The sequence below is a fragment of the Colius striatus genome, chromosome 9, assembly GCF_028858725.1.
Source record: "Colius striatus isolate bColStr4 chromosome 9, bColStr4.1.hap1, whole genome shotgun sequence".
Lineage (NCBI taxonomy): Eukaryota > Metazoa > Chordata > Aves > Coliiformes > Coliidae > Colius > Colius striatus.
Window position 1 is genome coordinate 19,014,020 of NC_084767.1, and position 17,607 is coordinate 19,031,626.

Consider the following 17,607-nt stretch of genomic DNA (forward strand, 5'->3'; position numbering starts at 1 on the left):
ATTTCCCAGTGTTACACTTTCTTCTTCTGACACTTTTGCCAGCTCATGCATGTGCCTGGGCGTGGACTTGCAATATGTTCTTTAATCACCTTTCTGCTGTGTGACCGGCAGCTCTACCTACGGGGCTCTGCAGAGACCTCGTAAACTGCATGTGAACTGCTGTCACAATGCCCACAAGCACTCACAGGCATGGCCAGGTGCAACTGGAAGCATTCAAACCATGTAACATCCTACAAACTCTGCACTAAACCCTGCAAGGTCCAAGGACCCTCAAAGGTCTGTAGTCAGGGTGTCACTGAACCTCCGTCCCTCCCCAAACACATATCCAGAGATTAAGAAGCAGTTACATAGACCACAGATGACCAAATCACTGTTCCTACCAGATTAACAGCAAACAAGATACAAGCAACACAGTAAACAGGATGTTATTTTCTTTCTTTTCTTGCATAAAGCAAATATACAGATAGGTATATTGTTGAATTAGAGAGATAGTGTGTACCAGATGCAGGCATTTAAAACAGATACACACACTGAAATTACGTTTGGCTTAGTTACCTCTAGAGATCTGAAGGCATGTTCAATCTAAGTATAGCCAGCACAAATTTTCTACCTCCAGTATCCTCTTTATAAAACAAAGGCTAAGGCTTTAGAACCCTGTTCCAGCAAAAGATCTCAAAGACAGTGAAAGAGAAATTGCAACCACCAGAATCTGAAGTGTTTCCAGTGCAACTCACACCACCTCAGAGGTGATTTCCCCAGTCTCACCTGTCCCACCACACGGCCGAGATGCCTGAGAGGCCGCGGGCAGCTCCACGCACAGCACGGGCACTGAAGAGGCACAGGTGACTGTATGTACAGCCGCTTTCTGCCTCACCGGTGGACACTGCCCTTCGGTTTATTACATTCTGTTGTGCATTACAGTGGCAGTGGAAAAAGAAGAAAAGCAAACAGCGAGCCTGGTTACTTTATTATCTCACCGGTCAATTATTAACAATGCTGATTTTTTTCTCCCAGAGCTGCTGGGCAGTGGCCATGACTCCTGCATGGGCAGAACTGAAAACTTCCATGAAGATGCTGCTGAGGCCACAGCAGGAAGAGCAGATAGGCACTTACTGCCTCAGGACCCAACATACTCCCCTCATCCTGGGCACCCCACCTGGACAGCATCACCAGAACATCCTTCACTGTACCACATCTTGTCCTTCTCCATCCCCTGCCCAGGGTCAGAGTGCACTGGTCAGGAGCCCTTGCTCTGAGGCAGCTGAGAAACACTACTAGACAAAGGTTAATTAAGTCTAACTAAAAGTAGTTAGATTTAATCCAACAAGGTAGTTGGATTTGATTGTCTTTTAAAAATATGTACTAGGTTTAGAGGGGGGAGAGAAAAGAGAGTTGTATAATAAAAATTGATACAGTTCAAGGAAACACTGAAGCTATGTTTCATATGCTGCAGGTTTTTTAGGTTTTGTTGTTGTTGGCATTGGGTTTTTAACTGTTTTGTTCATAAAAAAGCACAGAAGGCACCCAGATTAAGGATTTCATCCATTTTTACAACTCTGAATCCACTCAAGCCTCTGCAATAAATTCCTTTCTGCCTCCAAATCTATGTGATGGTGCCTGATACTACATTTTATAATGTCTTTATCTAGTGAGATGAATTCCTGCTAGTTTCCAGATGGGCTTATGAAATAAGCTGATTTTATGCCACTATTTTTTCCCCTCAAACTAAGCTGCTAACTGGATAACATCAGGCAGGCAATAGCTCTCTTGAATTGTTCTTGTTTCTATCAAGACAAAACTGGGGATCCCTTCCACTCTTCCTACAAAAATAATCCACTTGCTTATGGCTATGTTCAATTTTTAAGTAGTGGCAAGAAGACTATTCTCCAGGGGGACACAGATTCAGCCTTTGGGTTTTTTGCCTGGCTTCACCACACTCTCCAGCCAGACAGTGCTGAAACCACCACAGAGTTTAGAACCCATTCCTGGTTTACTGCACAGTAGAGTACAGGGATCATTCTGTTGGGGAAAATCTCAACTTCTCATCCCCTGTACAGGAGGAAAACACAGAAGCCTCTAAAATACAGCTTACTGATGAGTCATTTAACTCATCTGAGGTTTTTCTGCAAGCAAACATCCAGGCTCCTCTTCAAAACCCTGTACACAAACAGGCCATCTCTAAGCCTGACTTTTTTTTTTTCCAGCAGCACATAACGTGATCAGTAACTCTTGGAGTATAGTGAGGGGCTCCCGGGAAGTTACTCAGTAACTATCTGTGTTTAGTCATTGCATTAAATCCTGTTTTCACAAAGCAGTGCCTTGGTATCTGATTGAGTCCAGTGTTCTGCAACAGAAGGTGAGGGCACTGTTTCCAACAGTCCAAGAGATTAGAAGAAAAAAATTTTGCTCCTGGACAACAGCAGCTTGGAAGGAAAAAGACAAACCTAAGCAACTCCTCCTGCCAGGTCATAAGCAAAGCTCTTGTTTGGGGACAGAGCTGGTGACACCTGCCATGCCTTCCCTGTGCAGCAGATTTTGTGCATTTCTTTTGTAACAGAAGTTTTGTGTAGGCATGTCAGAGGTAATTGCTCCGTTAAAGCACTGCAGATGAATTTGACCTTTGTTCTACATGAATAATACAGGTTCAAACACACCACATAGGAAAATACAGAAAACCAAAGTCATTTTCCACCCTCTGACTCTGAGGGTTAATGCACTGACTCCTGGTTCTCCCAGGCACAGCAGGGACAGCTGAACTCAGCAGCAAAGGCTATTAACTTTGGAAACTCTGGTTCAGCACCAGGATTTGCCACATATCTTTGTAATGTTTGGCCCTTATATTAGGACGAGATTTTTTTCAAAGACATTTGAACACATCAGAATTGAGATAGCGGCCAGACTTTTCCAGATACACAGTGCCTGACTTCTGTCTCCTGGGCAAGAATTGCACAGAAGTTCACAGGTCTTTAAATGAAGTGTCTATTGCACAGCAAGTAGAGCTAAACAATGCTATCTTGCCATATTGTGCAGGATAAATCCATTAAAAGTGTGAGATTCCCAAGAGATAAACACAACTACCCTCTCAACCTGAAGGTGCTGAAAGCTTCTGTGTGGTGAAGAGTCAGCAACAGCCAGCCACTTCAGACAGCAAAACAGCACAAGGCCTCAGGAAAATGGCCCTGTCAGCACAGACTCATGTAACATGGAGCTCTAAATCAGCAGAAATTCACTAGTAACCTGTAATAATACACAGTACTATGCATACAGTAACAGCGTTCACTAAAGTTATTTCAAAATATAAATCATATGCCTCCAAATGCTCCTCCTGAATTATAAATCACCTGCCTTGTAAAGAAGTTATTAAACGTTACGTATGGTCTGCAGCTCTCCCACTATGTATCTCACAAGGCAAACTGCTCCCAGGTGGGCTGTGGCTGCAGCTGGGGGAACTGCACAGCCACGTTCACCGGTAGGAGAACCCCTGGGCACAGAGAATGGGAGCAGAGCCACAGCTCCTTTAGAACCCCAATGGCCACAGGAAGTCCATGTTTTACAACTACTAACAACTAAACCTTCTCACTGCCTTTGTATGAAGTGCTGTTGATTTGGGATGAATAACTGCCTCAGATTCAACCTTCAATAGCAGAGCAGCTCAGGAGGGACAGCAAGAAGACACTCCTGAGAGATAAGGGTTAACCACAGCCCTCCCCAACTTAAATGTCATAATATGCTCAATGGCTAATAACAATTGAATCAGATGTGATGGAGACACCTCAAAAGAGAGAACTTACAGCTGCTGTTGACAATTAACACTACTGCAATACATTACAATTAAGAGAATATGGTGTCAGGCACAAGCACACCAGCCATTCATTCATCAACAGGGAAGTAACTAAAGCATTCTCAGGAGATTTAAAAGCATACTTAGGTTTGTTATCCAAAAACTTACACCGTAACAATAACAAACAGAGTCAAGAGGAAAAACAATCAAAGGATTTTGTAAAAACAACAGAGCAGAGGCTCATTTTATCTGTCTTTGGCTTCCTACATGTTTAGAGAGTGCTTATATCATGTTTCCAAACTCAGAAATACTGATACTTAACTGATTTCTTAAATGAGAGCTAAGACTTTCAGGGAATCCTCAAATTTCTACAGCTAGTGCTTTCAGAGATGCATAAGTCTCATAAAATTCATGATAAAGGTGTTAGTGGCTGCCATCAGTATGGCTTTCACTCCTGCCACAGTCACTGCACTAAATTGCTTTGAAGTAGAAAAGCTGTAACTAGGATAACAGGCCAAAAGTTGCCTCTTAATGCTGCTTTACAGATCTCCTGCTTAGTCTGTAGATCACCAGAATGTGTTCTGCACTTGTGTGCAGCTCCAGAAGATAAGCTCTGTATAAAAATGTGGAAAAACATCTTCCATCAACAACACTCACCAAGGGCGGTACCTGTTCACAGCTCACCTGCATCTCCTGTGCTGCCACCACCCTGTCAGTATTGTCTATACAGTACCAACATCGCAAACACACTGATGGACTGCAGGGGTATCAGATAAGCATAACATTTTAAATACTTTCTCATGGCTCTGCCAGTCTTTATTTATACAGCCTCAAATTCACCACATGGTTACTGGTTATGAAGGTGGGCCCCTTAGGGTGGCAGGACAAAGTGAAAACTACAGCTACCTGGGTGCTTCCTCAGCCACGTCACACAGGTGAGGATCCATGGGCAGGGCTGATGGGAGCCCCCTCACCCCACACTGCTGATTCCAGCACAGCTGCCTTCCCAGGCTTTTTTACTAGGTGTTGGAAAGTGAAATCCAAAGGAGGATGCTACACAAGCAGCAAATGCTGCCCACAAAAACCTCTAATCACCCAGTGAGCTATTAGCTTTCAATGTTATTTTCATTAGTTGGCAGCAGCTGGGATACAGATGGCTGCTCACTGTTACAGGCTTCAAAAAGTAGGTCAATGGTGGCATAGATATAAAATAGAAATAAAAATCCTGGGTTTTACCTATCAAAACTTTCCACATAACAGCAGCCTAATAAACAAAATAATATCCCTGAGAGATCTCATCAATCACAAACTTCACAGATGTGGCTGCTTTACCTAGTAACCAAACTAGCTAGCAGGGCAGCGGACTACACCAGTATTATTACAGACACATTATCTTCACTAGAACACAAAAATTCCTACAAGACTTAATCCTTCTGCATGACATTACTGCAAACATAATCATTACCTCTTAGTATTTACTATTATTTAGGTAACTGTTTGGTAATAGTTTATATAAGAAAGGTAACAGAAAGCCAATACTATAAGTTATATTGATGTACCATGGACCAAAGACAGGTCCCTGTGTTCCTTCAGTCCCTGACTTGACACAAACTGTCCTGCAGCCAAAGCAACCTACAGAAGTTTCCTTTGCTCATGCTCCTTTCAAGGCCAGTTTCCCAATTCACAGCACTATCAGAAGTTCCAGAGAGTCAGGTTTTCTGCTGCAATGTGCAGCAGGAGCAAGCAGCTGTGTGCTGGGAGAGCACAGATGCCAAGAATTACCTTAAATTGTCATTGCTGCCAAACAGCACAGCAACGCTTAAGTCATGGAGATCTTCCCTGGGAGTTTTGACTGAGTAAGGTTACAGGATTTGTCCCTGGTAAAATACATATCAGTAGATCTTTAGCTGAGAACAATCAAATCATATCTGAAAGCCTCATTAAAAAAGTAAACCAATAGTTAGCGAAACAAGGTTTCCAGCTGAGGCCACACTGCAAGCACAATTAAATAGTATACCACCAGTGTCTGAGCTCTTTACACCCACAGAAAAATCTTTAGAGAATACCATCACACATCACAGGGACATCTAAGTTTCTGAAGCAGACTATACTAGCCTGGATAAGTGAGTTTAGTTTCACTGGTTCATATTGTTTCTCAAACCAGCTGAACTTCATTTGGTATGGCTCATAGATTACCAGTGATCCCTGGGCCTCAGAGCAGAATCTGCTAAAACTATTTAGATGGAAATGCAGCGGAATTAATGTTGCTGCTGGAAGGGGAGCAATTGTCTTCTCTTCCTGGTTCCTTCTTTCCCATCCCCAACTCCAGCTTTGAGGCAGCTCTAGTGGTTGTTGGACTCTACTGAGTTGATTCAGTTTTCTACTTGGCAGAAGCTGTTCAGGGCTTTTATTTAGTGTTCTCTTGGTTTATTGAGGAATTGGGTGAATGTTGAGTTGATACCATGGGCGAGAAGAGGAACAGAGCACGTTGCCAGGCAGGATGGCCATGTTCCCACAGCACCAAGCCATTCCAGCAGCTTGTGCTTTCACACAGAAACCCATCCCACACCACTTCATGCTCACAGCGTTAGTGCTGCCCCAGGCTTCCTCCAATGTGAAACGGAGTCTGGGTGTGAAACACAAAAACCATGAGGGCCTACCCCTCCAGCTTGTGATCACCTGAGCTAATGGCAGAGGGCAGGCCTGCAGTGGTGTGGGGCCTGAGACACAACTGTATATCCAGCACTTGACCAGCAAACACAGCCTCACCAAATACCTGCCTGGAGTCTGATACCGACTCCACTCCAATCTATGGCAAAACTCTTTCTTCATATTAGCTAAATGAAAAGGCAGTCGGAAGAGACATTACACACTCTGTTTCAGCAATGTGTCACTCATCCAAAGCTGTACATTTTCTTTCTTCACAGCGAACTATAAAACTAGAATTTAAACGAGACTCTTGGCTACATTTAAAAAATTTGTTCAGGAATCTCACTTGTATCTAAGAATCAAAGAGCAGTGCAGGATGCCAGTAAACAGCTCCCGAGGTGATCTAGTTGTTTATCTTTAAAGTGTTGTAAAATGTGAGAGAAGTAAGAAGAGAGGGACATTATGGTTCCCCTGGGAAGGGGGTCCAGCTGACAAGCTGAGATGCCAGCTGCTGCCTGCTTTTGTCATCAGGTATGTGCTCCTTTCTCTGCACTTAGAAAAATAAATAACTAACGAGGGCTTCTGGTGGCATGTCGATCCAGTTACACGGCAAAGGCAGCAGCAGGCTCTCTGCTTTCTCTCACAACACTCGAGTACAATGCTGTCTTTGTCACGGGGAGGCTAAATAAATAATGTAGCCATTAGATGTCATGAAGAAAAGGAGCATTACCCGATTAAGTTCCAGATACAGAGTGGGGTAGCTCTGCCATAAACCAAAGGACAGCAAAGGAAGCCCCGGGCTCTGCCTGCACCTTGGTCCAGCAGTGTGCTTTTTTTCATGCAAAAATTACACAGCGTCACAGAACATGAAGATCTGGGCATTAAGTACAGTTCCATTCAGAGTAATGACTATAACAAGAATTTCTTATATGCTTTTGTTTACTGCAGTGAAGCTTATAAATGTATAAAACCAGCAGGATCTGAACTAACACCTCTTGAATAAAAACCAGTCTGTCTCACAACGCAACTTGAGCATACACATTTTCACAAGTGAAAGCGGTATTATTCTAATAATTAAACACTAAAAAGAGTTTCAGAGGTCTCCAAGCAAACCTGGCTCACTAATCACACAGCTTCACATTGCTAACCATTCGTTTGGCCAGCAGTCTGGAAATGCCAGTTAATCATTTAAATTCTAAGTTTCACTGAACAGGCACTGGAACAGCAGAATAACATAAAAAGCCTTTTTACATTTGAGATTAATACTTTAAAGAGCATACATTTTCTTTTCTATGAACCATTTCTGCTATTCAGGACCTTATTCTGCAAGCTGTGCACAATGGAAATTTCACAAAAGCTTTTGTAAGAGTTTTCACTACAGAAAAAAACCCCAGCAACAAGTTTCAAGGTGTTGTTTATGTGCTAAAGTTGCAAGAAGTTATTAACAGAAAACAGGAAGCACAGAAGCTGTCTTTTCCGGAAATTCCTGTATTTGGATATACAAGATGCTGCAATTGAATTCTGCTTTTAAAATCTGGTTTTATATATTAAAAGAAGCAATTTTCCTAGGTACACAACATGAAATTCTATTAGCTTCATCTAATGACCAACAATTCACTAACAAACCCTATAAACTTGGAAAGGGTTTCTTTTTTATTTAATATCAGCAAATCCTTCTGGTTTTACCAGTCTGTTTTATGTAACTTAGGCAAAATTACTTACAATATATAGAAGAAATCATGCTTTAAACTCAACACTTTTGAGACATAGAGCTGATGGAAGCTATTCACTGGACAGATTTGAGGCTATGCAGCAATTTAGCCACATTCATGCAATAAGTTAATGGCAAAAGCAGAAAGAGAATAAGTCTACTGTCCAATTCCCTGCTCCATTGACTAGACCAGGTTTCCTGTGCCAGGTAATCCTGCACCAGGCAAGCTTTGTGGGTGCATTTTTTGAGGTTCAGGTTATGGTCTCAGATCCTTAAGCCCAAGAGACCCATGCAAGCCTATATTCCATTAGTAAGTTAAATGATGTTCTACTCACCCTTCTGAAATGCCACTGAAATGCCTCAGAAGCAATTCTAAAACCCATGCTGCTTATCATGGGCCTTAATATGGATTTAACTGTGACCTCTACATTAGTGCATGAGATCTGCCATGGGGAAACAGAGAGCAGTTGGTGTGAAAGAACGGCAGGGAATGACTGATGGGTCCCAGAATCACTGTCACCCATGTAATTCTAAGCTTGGTTATGGCTCTGTATCTCATATGTAGGGGTCCTCAGCCCTTGCTGGAAAACACCACATGGCAGTAACAGTAGCTGAGCTTCCTGAGGAATAGATGTGCTTCCAGAGTCACACTGTCCAGCTAAACAACTTCTTTCAGTCAAGGGTTTCCAGGGAATTCTCATGAAATCGGGACTGGAAACTCAAACTTTTACTCTGGTAGAAGCATCAGAGAAATGAACCTTGCCAGCTGACATCTGCCAGGAAGGGCTTTTTCTGGCACTGTCCCCTCGTAGCTATTTTCACTTTGAGGACAGAATCAGTTAAGTAAGAATTGCTTCAGTTCATATCAAAATTACTTTTTCATCTTGCCTCAAAAAAACTCAAAAGGACAAGTTTTTGTTTTGTGTCAAAACACTCCAATCCCCCCCAAAATTAAACATTTCATTTTATCACCAAACTGTGGACATGGCCAGCAGTATCACCAGATAGCATATAAGCTGTCAAGGGCTGCAAAGCACACCTGAAAGCGGGACACTTCCTAGGGTGGGTCTCCTAGCAGTGCTGGAGATAGCTAAAGCAGCACTGTAAGGACGGTACTCTTACCCCTATCATCTTACAATTAAACTGTCTTAGAGCTTCCTCTCCAAATGGGCTTCAGCAGCAGGGACAGGTAAAGCAATAAACAGAAGGAGGCAGGGACAGGTGCAAACCTCACACTTGCCACAAACAGAAAGACCCTGCTATGCCTGGATCAGACAAAAATACAAATCATAGGAGTACATCTGATCTTAAGCTGGAAGAACCCTTGGATGTATAAATCCCTCAGCAATGTGGAACATAGGCGTATGGCTGTCATGGAGGATCAGCACAGATGACCTCCCTTCAGCCCTGATGAAGCAAATGCTCCTGCCACAAGCCAAGCTGTTAGTGCTCGAGAGCCATGGGTAGCATCAGAGGGAGCAGAGAATTCCATCTCTCCAAGATCCTGGGGTGTCACATCACTGCTGTTTGGAGCCTGCTGAAGCAGGGTGGGCAGCACACTCTGTGTAAATCTCCTAAATCTAATACTCTGTGTAAATTTACCCGTGTAAATCTCCTAAATCAGACCTTGCGGTACTGTGAATATTGTTCCCTTAAAAGGCTGGACTGGGTGAAGAGCTGAACAAGGCAGTTCGGAGAACTGAGACTGAAACTGGTCATGTCTCAGGACAAACGTGATAGTGTCAGTATAACACTAGAAGCATTACAGTGGTAATGCTTGGATTTCTGCAATATGTAATAGCAAGTGAAGCCATTCTTGACCCTTCTACAAATGGTCCTGTAAAAATGGCTCATGATATTTTAGATAGCAGAAAATTTAACTTTACCAATAAACATGTAACATGATGTGACCCTTTAAAAGACAGAAGACTAAGAATCTAGAGATTAGCTTTGTGGTGATTAGTCACAGAAGTACGACAAATCCTTGGGTCACACCTTTACATTTTACAGGCTCTAAGGCTATTACAAAACTCAGCTCAAAGAGCATGTTTATGATCTAAACCATTTGTTTTACAACTCATGGAAAGTTTGTTGAAAATTTAAAAATAAATACTCTTTCGTAACTTTATAGGAGTAATTTTTTCTCTGAAAAAAACCCACACATCAACAACTTTGCTGATTTTTATAATAAAAAAATAATTAACAAGAAACATTTGCTTCAAACTAGGACTGAAATTTTACTAGATACAGGCTCAGTAGACAGCCCAATAAATAATTCCTCCTGGACAGATGAATAGCAAGAAGGTACTTTTTTGAAATCCTTATCATATTCCTTCCCTGTTCTCAAAGCTAGAAGCCTATATAGTAACAGGGACAGGTGCAGAAAAGTCTATGATCCAAGCAATCATCTTACATAGATCTATGCACAGAATGCTGCACCAAGAATAAATCGCTGAAGAGATGTGATCTCTCACTCAGGATGAAAAGTAGGTTTGTGTATTCTGGAAATGTCTGGTGGTTATCAGCACTGCTTCATGGTTCCTGCTCTACAGACTTATTATGACAAATGTTTATCCATTTGACTGGAATATTCCAGCTGGAGACACATTCATGGGGTTTGGGTGTTCTTTTTCCAAACTGTCAGGTGAAGTGTTCCAACTGTTTAAGACCAAGACCCAGGACGATACATTGTCTTCAAGGTTAACAAAATAATAATCTGACAGTCCTTTATGAAACAATAGCTCTTGTCCTTTGCAGTTCAGACCAAAACACTGCCAAGGAACAGCTATTGCACCAAGTACTTGGTTTTGGTATATCTGTGAAATCAAAGTAATCTAAATTTGGGAGTGAATTGAAAGCCCTGAACAACCACTTAGCAAAAATTCTGTAGAAACTTGATGTATTAAAACTTCCATCCAGTCAAGGCTTACAAGGCTATTCTTGGAATTTCTTTGGGAAGCCGAGTATCACCCACAGCTAGTGAAACCAGAGCATCTTCCCCTGTGCTCTCCTTTCTGTGCTGTCTGGATCATAACTGGGGCAGCAAGGAAGCACCAAATTCAGCAAAGAGTTAGAATCAGGTGGAATACAGTAGAGGAAAAGTGTGTTGAGGCTGGGCTAGTAGGCCAGAGGGGAAATGGTGGGTAAGGTTGTTCTAGCAAGGAGGCTTAAAATAGCAACCAGTAAAGCAAATTAATTGGGGAGCACTAAAAAAAAATAAATTGCAAAACCCAGAAATGCTGAGTTGGAACTGGTTGAAGAGGAAGACAAATTTCAGATGGGAAACTAGTAGAGTTTAGACTTGTTTGGCATAGAGCTCTGGGCTTGGAAGTCAGAGTGACAAGGAGGAGTTACAGCCTAGGCAGGCAGGCACAGGAAGAGCAAGCAGGAAAACAGGGGCTGCTCAGGCAAAAAGAGAAATGGACAATATCTTAAAGCCCAAGATACAAAATAAATAATAAAATTAAATAATAAAAACAAGTAAATAATAATAAGTATTCTTGACTCAGTGAGAAGGATGAGTAGTCTTGGTAAGTAGGCTAGAGTCTTTGTTCAAAAATGCCAAAAATTTGCTGGATTTCTTGTCATTACTAAAAACTATCACCAGAGTATAAGAGCTCACCCTGGAACAGGGAACGTATAGGGTAGAAAGGAGAATACATTACAGGCCCTCCAGTTATCCAAGTCTGACACTGCACTCCAGGATACTTAAGGGCCTGGTTAAAGCATCCTCAGGAGTCTTACTGTTTATCTCAGAAGGCTGATGGAGGCTGGTCACATCAAAAAAGAAAAGGAAAAAAGCCAAATAAAATGCCTGTCAGAAGAGGGCAAGCTGGAAAGAATACAGAGGAAGGCAGCATCTCGCTGGTTTAGCTTCAATTTGACCTTGTCTATTGTTGACAAGTCCAGGTTTTTAAACAGTCTGTTAATTGACAGTTGCCTATAATCAGTTCATTTGAGTATTTACATTCATTCACTTTGCACATTTTCTCCACTTTATCCACTGTACAAAGATTCTCCAAGATCAAACACTTTAGATATTCCTATACAGCAGTTTGAAAGTATTCCTTCTTGGACCACCTTCTGTCATTACTAAAGATTCTATATTTCCAGATGAGATGTGAGAAACCTCTGAGGACAGCAAAAGGCTGTTTCACCCCGCCCCCAGCGCTCCCCTGCACTGCGTGTGGCTGTGCCAGGAAGGCAGGCTGTGCTTGTGTGTGTAGAACGATGTGTATCCACGAGAGCAAGTACAGGCACTCTGATAATTTGCATACAAAAAAATTCTAAATCTCCTTCTGAGACATACAGGCCACATCCATGCATGCAGGGAGAGAAAAGGTGCACATTCTGGGTCACTCCTGACGACACGCAGGGCTGTATTTGGGCATAACTTTCTAAACGTATGGCCCCCATTCTGGCTCGATGTGCGCTGCACAACCACAGGAACGGGAGTCCCCCTGAATCAGTGTGAGCATCACCCTCAGCACTGGTGTAACAGATTTCACTTCAGGTCACACTGTCAGACATTTGAGCCGTAAAGCCACCACCCTACTGACAGTGAAGGAACTTACAGGTCACCAGAAAATGTGCTTGTTGGATTACTTATGGAATATTTCAGTACATTTATTCACTCTTTAAGATGTACATAATTTGATGTAATGTTAAGTTCTGTGGCTATCCTTTTAAATGTTTGGGCATTTTTTTTTTTGGCAAGGCCCATTGAAGTAAATGGCACCTTTATACTGATTTTACTCTTTGAATCAGACCTAAAAAATCAGACCCAAATAAATGAGCAGGAAATATCCAAAGCAATTATCTTTTGCATAGTCTTGATATAAATAAATCCTTTGTTTAAACACAGTTTACATTTGCCCTGTCTTGTTTGAGTGTGCAAATGGTACACAAAAAGAAAAGGGCAGAAAGCTCTGCTAAAATGGAGCAGGGTAGTGAGCAGGGAATGCAGAGCACTGTAGTTGAGGATCACACTGCTACTGGAATCAGCTCACCGCACTAACATCAGGAGTGCTTTGCACTTGACCAGCAATCCAGCACAAGCAGTAGAAATCCAGATCTCCAGAATATTCTGCATGATACCTGCAGAAACAGTGGGCTGGTATCACAATAGCAAGAAGATGAAAAGTCAGGTAAGAGAAATTAGAGACAATTTTTCAAAGAATAAAGTTTACGAGACATATTCAAATTTGACATCAATGATATTTCTAACACAGTTTTTCCTTTGCAAATATCTTCTACAGAAATTAAAACTTCATTTTAATAACTAAGATTAGGAAAACATTAAAACCAAAGAACTATTATTAGGTTTTTTCCCCTCTGCCCTTTGCTTTTCCTTCAGTCTGTATTAAACTTGTATCTTTATGAAATTATGTTAAAAGAAGATTGCCAAAACTCTTGTTCCACTTCTGTGTCATAGAATCATAGAATCATTTAGGTTGGAAAAGACCTTTAAGCTCCTCGAGGCCAACCATTAACCCAGCTCTGCCACAGCCATCACTAAACCGTGTCCCTCAGCAACTCAGCCACAGGGCTTTGGAATCCCAGTAAGGATAGGGACTCCACCACATTTCTGGGCAGCCTGTGCCAGGAGTGGACAAGCCTTTTGGCAAAGAAATATTTCCTAATCTCCAATCTAAACCTCCTTTGGTGCAACCTGAGGCCATTTTCTCTTGTCCTCTCACTTTTTACTTGGGAGAAGAGACCAACCCTCACCTCCACACATAACCACCGGTCAGAGTGGTTATTGCAAGAAGGTTATTGCAAAAGCAAGAAGGTCTCCCTTCACCCTCCTTTTCTCCAGACGAAACACCCTGACGTCCCTCCACTGTTCCTCACAGCATTTGTGCTCCAGCCCCTTCCCCAGCTCCATTGATGGTCTCTGGACACGCTCCCGACTCTCAGTGTCCCTCTTGTAGTGAGGGGCCCAACAATGAACACAGCACTAGAGGTGTGGCCTCACCCGTGCCCAGTACAGGGAGATGGTCACTGCCAAGTCACCATATCAGTCACAGCCAAAGCCGGCTCTTAGCTCCAAACTGCCCAAGGCCAACTAGAGCCAGCCACAATGGTGACAATCTGGTTTATCATCTGAAGCTACAGGTCAGAGGCAGCATCTTCATTTAGGCTTTGGGACTGGCAGAGGGTCTGCCCCACTCTTGGAGATTCCGGTGTGTTGAGGACAGAATCTTCAAACATTTCAGTTACTAAAATTCAAGGCATGTGCATTTTTTCAGAGACTTATTAATTGGCCAGACTTGGAAAGATTTTCAGAGAGAACAAAAAAAACCCCACATCCCTAATGTAAATTCATGCAAAACAAGATTTAGTTCCCTTCTCCAAAGCGTGGGAAACAAAGTTGTTCAGTGACAGGTCAGAAGTACTGAAAATAGGCAAGACATCACTTCATTTTTCTTTAAGCTTCTTCCTAGAAATATAGGATTAATTTTGCCCTCATTTCCCCAAAATTCCAGGCAAAGCAAACAACCAGAATGCAAATTCTCAAATGAAAACCTGTAGAAAATTTGGAATGAGGAAATGAGTGTGTTGCCATTGAAAGGACCAAGCACCTGGTGGCATGTACAGCTACAGTCATTCATCCCTCAGCTCTGAGCCAAGCATGGGGCTGGGGCTGTGCAGCAGGCAGGGACACCCTCGGGGCACAGGGCTGCCCAGGCAGCTCTGCTCAGCACCCGTGTCCCAGCCCCTCTCCAGTCACCTCCTCCAGAGTCTTTCACTGGGCATCTGGATGTGGTTTCCTGTTGCCACAGTTAGCCCTGCTCTGCATCTGCCACCAGTAGGACCCTGGCAGGCCTGAGCCCTGTTAGTATGATCCTGGCCCTTGGCATGTTTGGACTTGTACCTTAGCACTGTATAAAGGCCAAGCAAGAGACGGTACCAAAAGTGCACTAAAAATCTGACAAGTTCATAAATAAATATATTTGCATATTCTCTCACCACTTGCAAATGGCTGGAAAATCTGATGTGATTCCCTCCCACATAAACTTGAAAATACTTTCAAGTCAATTTGTTCAAGCTGGATTTCTATTTTCTAAGTGCATGACTGAACTGTTTTCCAAGGTTTAACTATAATAATTTCTCATTAGCTCTCACACTTCAGTGCATGCCATTTGGAGATGTTTCTACTTCCCATAAATATTCTGCAAAACACCGAACACTTCAGAGTTAAGTCTGGCATTCTTTGGAATGCACTTCATTGAAATACATTCAGTTTCTACCTGACACTGCTTCATTCTTGACATGAAATGCTGCTACGGAGACCTTTCTTTCTGACAGAGGAATCCTATTAACAGGTCTCTGCACAACAGGAAAAGAAGGGTCCAGGCAATAATTGCCCCTGTGATTTTTGCAGGAAATAATTATGTAGCTCAGATCCTCAAATGAATAGAAAGATTAAAATCCCTCCCGCTGAAGACAGCATCAACAAGCCGCGTCGTTACCCACCAAAACTGTTTCAGTAGACGAATTCCACACGTGCTAAACTACGAAAGAACACTTTTTACTACTGAAAAAAACCCGGATAAAAACATGTAGAACACTCTTCTGCTCTCAGCAGACCACAGTTCGCTTTCTGGCAGCGTGCCTTAACGCCATACATACCATTAGAAGCGATGCACCACAGAAACGCAAACAAACCCCCTCGCTCTTTCATCCGTGGCTGCCGGCAACAGCGGCCGCGGCTGCGCTGCGCGGGGCACCCGCGCTTGTCCCGGCACTTGCGGCAGCGAAGCCCGCGAACACGCCGCTTTGTGAGGGCTCCGACCGTCCCACGGGCTGACCCGACTCCCGCGGCTCTGCCCTCCCTCCGCTCCCACCCCCCGCCTCCCCCGCCCCTCGGGTCACGCTCATTAGGGCCAATCAGTGTCACCGTGCCCCGCCGGCCCCGCCAGTCCCTGCAGCCCGGGCCGCCGCCGCAGAGCCGCCCAGTTCAGCCCCGGCCCCTTCCCCGCTTTACCTGGGCGCACGGCACGGCACGGCACGGCACGGCACGGCACGGCACGGCACGGCACGGCACGGCACGGCACGGCACGGCACGGCACGGCACGGCACACGAACCGCATTCTGCCCGGCCCCACTGCCGCCGCAGCTACTTGTAGCCCGGGAAGGGAGCGGGCAGGGCCCGGCCCAGGGGGAGGCACGGAGGTGGGGTCAGGGACACGAACCCGAACTGCGTTGCCGGGGAGAGGCGTTTCCCCGAGCCCCATCGGCTCGTGGCCCCGGGCACGGCGAGCGGGAGGGGCACCGGGATCACCACGAGTCACCCCGCTGCCAGCCCGAGCCTTCGAGGCACGGGGCAGCCCGCGGGCAGAATCATACAATCGGTTAGGCTGGAAAAGGTCCCCAAATCATCGAATCCAACCCTAAACACACAGCCGCACATCTACGAAGATGTCCATGAAGAGCAAAGACTGGAAAAGAGTACCATTCTGGAATTTATTTTCCTGCAATCTATGTCAGTGCCAGGTAAATTGTTGGACCCAATGACCTTAAAGGTCTTTTCCAACCTAAACGATTCTGTGAATTTTAAGAAGATAAATGATAATTTAGCACATTAAAGGTCACATAAGGACATGTCTTTTAACCGTATCTGATAGTAGTGTAAAACAAACAAGACTCCCAACAAAATGAAAAACACAGTTCCCTGGCTCCTACCTTACAGCCACGAGTGAACCCTATAGCAGAGATGCTGCAAGAATGGGCAGAACTAGTGTTTTGTTCATGAGCAATAAAAACATTTCTGAATCAGAAAAATCTTATCTGGTATCCAGCAACTTACCTGAGGTGAGGATCAAGGCAACGTCAGCAGCTCTTCATTTTCACAAGTTTCATTCTTCACGGCTTCCTTTGCTCTCCAGCTTGTGAAGAAGAGCTTTCCAGGCAGGAAGACACATCAAGAAAGCTGAAAGTAATAAGAAGCAAACTCAGCTTTCCATACCAACACACCACGGCAGGAAGAATAGACAGTATAAGACTCCAGCTTCCTAGGTTTGAGAACAGTTGATCCAAATATTTCCTTTCTTCCTTCTGAAAAAAAAAAGAGGGAGGAGGGGAGGGAGATGCCTGTGGCAACCATGCCTGCAGGTTTATGAAGAGGAGAGGGGAAAAAAAACCCAAATAAGAAACCCAGCTAAGTTCTACCTACTCATTAACATTTTTTCACTTAACCTTTCTAAATACCCATAGAACCTAAAATGGACCTGACTGCAATATTGTACAACCTTACATTATCCCTAAATGAAGGTCATTGTAAGATGCTCTCAAAGCAGCACATCACTACTTCCCACCTTCTCCCTCAACAAAAAGCACAGACCACCCTACCTCACAGCTTTATGCTGTATGTGCAGCCAGGGAGGGGCCATCCAGCTTCCAGATCAGCTGAGAGAATCATTCCCCCAACACAAGGCAGAAGGCCATGAGGAAAAGGCAACAG

The 17,607-nt window shown here is 43.7% G+C and overlaps 1 protein-coding gene across 3 annotated transcripts in view; it reads right to left on the minus strand.

Moving 5' to 3' along the window:
* The window catches only part of SHROOM1 (shroom family member 1), a 39,723-nt gene extending 22,670 nt beyond the window's left edge, over nt 1–17,053 (minus strand). For 2 of the 3 annotated variants that reach the window (XM_062002861.1, XM_062002859.1), the window contains exons 1-2: nt 16,954–17,053; nt 13,151–13,238 (exon numbers count right to left, since the gene is read on the minus strand). The gene's annotated coding sequence lies outside the window, so the exon portion shown is untranslated. The remainder of the gene's footprint in view (nt 1–13,150; nt 13,239–16,953) is intronic. The other variant, XM_062002860.1, reaches the window with a different exon arrangement.
* Between the last annotated feature and the right edge of the window lie 554 nt (nt 17,054–17,607).